The sequence below is a fragment of the Ovis aries genome, chromosome 17 (genome assembly GCF_016772045.2).
Source record: "Ovis aries strain OAR_USU_Benz2616 breed Rambouillet chromosome 17, ARS-UI_Ramb_v3.0, whole genome shotgun sequence".
NCBI lineage: Eukaryota > Metazoa > Chordata > Mammalia > Artiodactyla > Bovidae > Ovis > Ovis aries.
The window spans coordinates 2,656,872-2,661,957 of record NC_056070.1 but is presented as its reverse complement, the minus strand read 5'-3'; the positions used below and the strand labels follow the sequence as shown (position 1 = coordinate 2,661,957).

The 5,086-nt window shown below is 44.3% G+C and overlaps 1 pseudogene; it reads right to left on the bottom strand.

Moving 5' to 3' along the window:
* Positions 1 to 560: 560 nt before the first annotated feature.
* Positions 561 to 4,640, bottom strand: LOC101121884 (WW domain-containing adapter protein with coiled-coil-like; annotated as a pseudogene).
* Positions 4,641 to 5,086: the final 446 nt, after the last annotated feature.

The window sequence follows — 5,086 nt, the reverse complement described above, 5'->3', positions numbered from 1 at the left end:
ACTGTACACAGGAATGAAAAGATTATAGAAAAGTGCCATAGCAACAGTACCTTAAGAAAGGGGAGCCTTAAAAATTGGATAACATCAGATCATGGATTTCAGAGGGGAATGGAACACACAGAAAATGAAAAACATTCTCTGCAAAACAAATGGAGAAACACTGCTCTTGATCAGGTGCAAGTGTGGAAACAGTTGTTTCATGATATTTTGTATACTGCCTGTATGGTTCAAAATCACATCCTTAGACAGATCACCTGGCACTTGCACTGAATTTTTGAAAATGCAAGATTTCTGACTGATAAATTAACCCCCTCCCAATTTTTCTTTAAAAAAGCTAATTTTGTGGACAGGTTTAAATGTAAAAGTCCAGGTATTTAGCCACCTCAGCACTGATTAGTTTTGGATGTCTAAGCTCTGCTACACACAGCTTCCCATGGCGTCACTCTACAAAACATAGTTACAATGCGAAGAATACATGTACAAGAAATCTACTTTTCAAGGGTTTTACAAATCAGTCTTGTATCTTTCCCCTGAATTGCATCTCACAGACTCCAACCCCTTGTCATTTCCTTTGCCCAGCTTAATGGTCCAAAGTCTACTTAAATGTAGCTCAAAAATGTTAAGACTGGGTGACAGATTTACACTTCCTGTTCTCAACACCATGTGCAATTATTCACATCTTCACATCATGAAAAAATTCTGATTTTTTAGCTTTTCGAGTTCCTTAATTTGTTATCTCAAAAATAGTATCCTTTGCTCTCACAAAGTTGCTTGAATTTCACATACTCGGAATAAAGATCTTAAATATTTTTAATTCAGTACAAATTCCTGACATATGAACACTTCCCACGTTATGGGCTTCTCACAATCTTGATGCCTGCTTCTCCGCGTGGTCTGCAGGCCATCCTTCAACGTGCTTGATGAGATTTTCATTGAAATGTGCTGCGAGCGTCAGTGTTAGTGAACACGGAGGTTGGGCAGAGGAGTTCTGTAGTAGAACTGCTGTATTTAATGCATTACTACTAGACGTGTGATTTGGACCAGGTGAAGGACTTGTCTGGCTATTTGAGCACTGAAGAGGAGTGACAGGTTCACGACCTTGCTGCCTGTCAGCAGTTACAGGCTGCTGTGTGGCTGACTGTGAAACTGGTCCTTGCTTAACTACTGGAGTACTAGCCTTTGGCTGTGATGAAGCAGGAGGAGTACTGATCAAAGGTTTGATGCAGACTGTGCTTGTCTGGGGTGTGCTTATCCTTGGAGACACATGCAATCATGGAGATGATGTGTCAGACGTTAAATACATGGAGACTGACTGGATGGTTGGGCTTGTGTGGGGAGCTGAGCAGCTTGAGAAATCAAAGAAGTTATGTTGAAAGCAGCTAGTCCAACAGTAAGAAAGTTATGAATTATAGACGGCAATGAGGCTCGTGTCACAGCTGCTGTAAGGACTTCATTTATTATGGATGTGTCCACGTTAGAATTATGAAGCTGCAGCATGGCTTGCAAAGCAGGAAGCAACTGTCTAAGCAGATTTGGTCCTGACGTAACGGAGGTATTGGTGAATGTGAAACAGAAGAGACAGAAATTGCTGAAGTGGGTGCTGGAGGTGCAGATGTGGAGTCCAGAGGCTGAAGATGTGGAAGTTGTGCAAGAGTGTGATACAGACTTTTCTCCTGATGTAGATTCTTTTCTTTATGTTCTTTGAGCAGGGACAGAAGATGTTGGTGTAGGCACTTTTGATAAAGTAAATACTCCATTAGCATCAAATGATTTCTTTGGCTGGTGATCAGCTTGTAGAGCAAATGGACAAGAAGGAAAAGTACTTGGGGTAGAAGTTGGATGAACCACTGCTTTGATGGGGTGCTGTATGGCTCAGAACTGCTATAAGTCTCTGCTCTTAGAAGTCTGTTCAGTTCAGTTCAGTCACTCAGTCGTGTCCAACTCTTTGCGACCCCATGAATCACAGCACGCCAGGCCTCCCTGTCCATCACCAACTCCTGGAGTTCACTCAGACTCACATCCATCGAGTCCGTGATGCCATCCAGCCATCTAATCCTCTATTGTCCCCTTCTCCTCCTGCCCCCAATCCCTCCCAGCATCAGAGTCTTTTCCAATGAGGCAACTCTTCACATGAGGTGGCCAAAGTACTGGAGTTTCAGCTTCAACATCAGTCCTTCCAAAGAAATCCCAGGACTGATCTCCTTTAGAATGGACTGGTTGGATCTCCTTGCAGTCCAAGGGACTCTCAAGAGTCTTCTCCAACACCGCCGTTCAAAAGCATCAATTCTTCAGTGCTCAACTTTCTTCACAGTCCAACTCTCACATCTATACATAACTACTGGGTGATGCCAGGTCTTGTATACAAGTGGTTGCCTTTGTGGGAGTTCTCACTGTTTGAAACTCCCAAGGGTTGGGAATCTCTGGTAGTCTAGGTTCTTAGAGTCAGCGCTCCCACTGCACAGGCTCAGGGCTTGATCTCTGGCCAGGAATGGAGATTCCATTGGTGGTTTGTTATGGTATTAAGTGGGGTTAAAACAAATACCCCCAAAGAGAAACCAAAGAGGAACACCAGACAAATGGCAGTTACAAAATCTGGCACATAATAATTAAAATAACGAAATATATCCACATACATATGTACCCATAAGCAAAGTCAAAACAGTCCAACAAAAATAAAGTACAATAGATTGACCCAGCAAACAAAGGAAACTAAAAATGATATCCGCCAGTTAAGAACAAAACTAACTAAAGCACAAACAAGAGAACAAAACTAAGCAAGGTGCTAACTTTGGAATAAAAGAATGAAACCAAAACTAACAAATATGATGAGGAAAAGAAAGAAAGAATAGAAATGCGAGGTTAAATAGAGGTGGATAAAGAAGACTTGTATATGTTAAAGATTAGCTGCAAGGGGGAAAGAACAGTAGTAAAAGCAAACAAAGGAATTAATTTAGAAAAAATAATAGGTTAAAATTTTTTTAAATTTTAATTAAAAAAAAAGAAAAAAAAAAACAGAAGGAAAACTCCAGGTAACTGCAAAAGACCAATATAGATATAGAAGTTTATAATAACAATCAAAAATGTGATTAAAAAAACCACAGAACCTTAATTAGATTTCATAGTGCTAATAAAATTGGCAATTACAACAGAGGGGGAAGAAAAAGTGAAAAAAAAAAACCCTGAAGAAACTACAGAACAAGTAAATATATAAGAATAGTACATGGTTTTCTTGAGTCTGCTGTCAGCATCCTTTCCCTCGCTGCGAGTCACAGTCCACCTCACCTCCATAGGCTGCCCTCCTACACTGGCTAGTCTCTGGACCTTCTGTGGGGGCAGCTCAGACTCTAATCTGGTCCTTCTCCTGAGTGTCCTTGCCTCCAATGTCCACAGCTATCAGAACTAGTGTATTTTCTTTTGTGGCAGCTCTCAATGTCCTTTTATATATTACATAGACTCAGAATCTGCCTAGTTGATCTTGTGGATTTAATTGGCCACTTGTACAGCTGGTGGGAAGGTTTTGGGTCTTCTTCCTTAGCCACCCTGCCCCTGGGTTTCAATTGTGGTTTTATTTCCACTCTTGCACTGGGATGTGGTCCTGAGGCTGCCCTGGAGGATTTGGGTCTTGCCTGGTGAGAGCCAGGTGTGGAGGTAGTGGAGCTACTTGGGTCATAGGGGTTCTGGCAGCACCAGGTACTCAGGGGAGTTGGCAGCTAGAGCAGTAGGAACTGTAGTGCTGTAGAGGGGTATGGCAACTATGGTATTGGCCAATACGCTTCAGTATTCTTGCCTGGAGAAACCCTTGAGCAGAGAAGCCACAGCTACAGGGTCGCAGAGTTGGACATGAATGAAGTCACTCTGTATGTATAGACACAGGACTTTTTTTTTGTCTGTGGCAGCTCTGCCCCAGTGAAGGTTGAGCATGAACATGGCACAGCTGCTTGGGTTGCAGGGACTTTGGCAACACAAAGTATTCAGGGACATGGTCTGCCTCCACCGCAGGAGTTATGGCCCTATCAGAGTCTTTTTTTGAGTCTCATGTAGCTGGTGATCAGAAGGCCTCTTTGGCCAGTCTTTCTCCATTGCTCTGCCCATTCAGGCACTTAGTGGGCTCCCTTGCCTGGGGTCCTTCTCTGTCGTTTGGTGCATCAGACACTTAGAGGGGCCCCCTGGCTGGGGTCCTACTCTGTAGGTCAGCGTGTCAGGCTCTTAAAGGAGCACCCTGGGTGGGGTCCTATTCTGTAGATCAGCATGTCAGGCTCTTAAAGGGGCACCCTGGGTGGGGTCCTACTCTGTAGTTCAATGCATTTGTCGTGCATTTGATGGGCCAGCTTCTCATGTTCAGCTGCCCATGCTGAGGTGTGGGGAGAGAGGCTATGGTGATGGCTCCACCCGCTACATGTGACTCAGCAGTATCGCCTTGCTTCCATGGCTGCCTGGCTTTCCTCCACAGGCATTTCCCACAGCAATCTCCTCCCTCATGTCCCCTCTATCTGTCTCTCCACCATCAACAACAGCCCTCACCCTGGCATTACTCCACAATCCCTATACTCCAGCTCCCAGCCCTTGCGCCTTGTAGGGGAGCTGCGTCCCTGTCCGCGGTATGTATGGCTGTGGCAAGGACTGTCTGATTCTCACTCCATTTCGGCTGCCACAGATCAGCTGTTTCATTCTCAGTCTTAAATGTTTCTCCTCTGACTCAGACAATTGCCCCGATGTGGGGATCGGACCCCTGCTTGCAGGTCCAGTCCTAGTAACACTCCTGCTTTCCCCCCTAGTTCCTTCATCTTACTGAGTCTTACGTGGTTCTATATATTCTTTTCTGGTGGTCAGGTGCTCCTGTCCACTCTCAGCTGGTGTTCCAGATGCACTTCTGCCTCTGAAGGTGTGTTCCTGAAGTATCCTTGGAGAGAGATGTACTCCACGTCCACCTACTCTTCTGCCATCTTGTTCTCTCACTTTAGTTTTGTCAGGTAAAAAGAGATACTGATTCTCAGCTCTAACAAAGACTTCACTGGGGCAGGGACCTCTCCTCTCATTTCTACACCCTACCCACAATTCCTTAACACACACTGTTAAAAAGTTATCT